The sequence below is a fragment of the Leptonychotes weddellii genome, unplaced genomic scaffold (genome assembly GCF_054177405.1).
Source record: "Leptonychotes weddellii isolate Sample4059 unplaced genomic scaffold, ASM5417740v2 HiC_scaffold_18973, whole genome shotgun sequence".
Classification (NCBI taxonomy): Eukaryota; Metazoa; Chordata; class Mammalia; order Carnivora; family Phocidae; genus Leptonychotes; species Leptonychotes weddellii.
Window position 1 is genome coordinate 1 of NW_027774951.1, and position 1,965 is coordinate 1,965.

General features: G+C 43.2%; 1 pseudogene; it reads right to left on the reverse strand.

The window, feature by feature from the left end:
- Positions 1–25: 25 nt before the first annotated feature.
- On the reverse strand, positions 26–776 carry LOC102731211 (nucleophosmin pseudogene; annotated as a pseudogene).
- Between the last annotated feature and the right edge of the window lie 1,189 nt (positions 777–1,965).

Below are 1,965 nucleotides of genomic sequence, written 5' to 3' on the forward strand. Positions count from 1 at the left end.
GGAAGAGAACCACCTTTTTCTATACTTGCTTGCATTTTTGCTTTAATGTCTTCTACAGAACTAGGTCCTTTCGGTGTTTTGGGCGTCTTTTCCTGTTTTTTGAAAGATTCTTGACCTTTTGTTCTTGGTGTTGATGGTTTTGAGTCTTTTCCATTCTGGTTTGATTTTTGTGCATTTTTGGCTGGAGTATCTCGTATAGATTTCTTTACTGGAGCCTTTTCTTCAGCTTCCTCATCATCAAAATCATCATCATCATCATCTTCGTCATCATCGTCATCTTCATCATCATCTTCATCAGCAGCAAGTTTTACTTTTTTCTGTGGAACCTTGCTACCACTTCCAGGGGCAGAACGCTTTCCAGATATACTAAGGAGTTTCACGTCCTCTTCCTCTTCATCTTCTGACTCTGCATCTTCCTCCACAGCCACTAAGTGCTGTCCACTAATATGCACAGGCCCTGAACCACATTTCAACTGTAAGACCACAGGTGGTGTTATTTCAGAGCCCCCAAGAGAAACCGTTAGCTGTACAGACATTTTCAAACTTGCCAGTGTGACTTTAATTGGACTGCCTTCATAATTCATTGCCTCTGCTTCAACAATGTGCAATTCATCCTTTGCACCAGCTCCTAAACTGACCGTTCTTAAAGATAACTGGTGCTCATTTTCATCATTATCCACCTTAAAGTGATAATCCTTGTGAGCCTTTAGTTCACAACAGAACAGATAGTTCTGGGGCCTCAGGGGGCTCATGTCCATGTCCATCGAATCTTCCATGGGTGGTCGCACGCACTTAGGTGGAAGAGAAGGCGGACGGAGATAAACGACTACTGTTCCACACAACAGCCGCGCAGGATGGAATCACACCAGGGACGATATGAGGAATTCTTAATCTCAGGAAACAAACTGAGGGTTGCTGGAGTGCTGGGGGCTGTGGGAGGGATGGGGTGGCTGGGTGATGGACATTGGGGAGGGTATGTGCTATGGTGAGCGCTGTGAATTGTGTAAGATGATAAATCACAGACCTGTACCCCTGACACAAATAATACATTATATGTTAATTAAAAAAAAAAAGATATAGAGCCAGTGTGGCTCAAGAATGTCAAGGGACAGGGGCTTACCATTATTAGAAGTTCATTGCCACTTAACTTTAAGTCAGTATATACACACAGTCAGAATGCTGTAGAGATAAGGATCTGTCACATTAATAAGGAATTCCCTATCAGTATTTCAGCCTCTGCTGAATTACTTGGTGGTGGGGAAGCCCATTGACTCATTGGCATTCCTGAAAGGAAAAAAACATCTCAAAATCACAGGAGTGTTCCCAATTATGCGGTATAACCATACCATACAATTTATCTGGGAATGAAAGTGTAGACAGTTTTAAATATGTCAGTAAAGCTGGCTTCTGTTGATGGTCCTGGGAAGTCCGTGAAATTCTGCCACAAGCTTTGTGATTGTTCTTGTTTGTATTAATCTGCTCATGAGCTCATCACTGATAAATTGTAATTTTTTTTTTTTTTTTAAGAGAGAGAGCATGTGTGAGCATGCGAGTGCAGGGGGAGGGTCAGAGGGAGACGGAGAAAGAGAATCTCTAGCATATTCCCTGCTGAGCCCAGAGCCTAACGTGGGGCTCGATCCCATGACCCTGGGATCATGACCTGAGCCGAAACCAGGAGTCAGACGTTTAACCAACTGAGCCATCCAGGCGCCCCTGTAATTGTTTTTCCAATTCACTTCTCTTTAACTTGTCTCTAACTGAAACTCAGTGTTCACTATCTTAATTGGTTAATTTATGTACATCTTCCGGTATGAGACACTAAAACTTGTACCTTGACAAAATCACTTGAGAATCGTCAAAATTGCAGACACTAAGAGTCTACCGCGTCCGCGCCATGATAAATAAAGCTGAGAAGAAGGGAGGCACCGCCTGTAGGAGGAAGAGAGACACTTGAAAGTGTGCCAG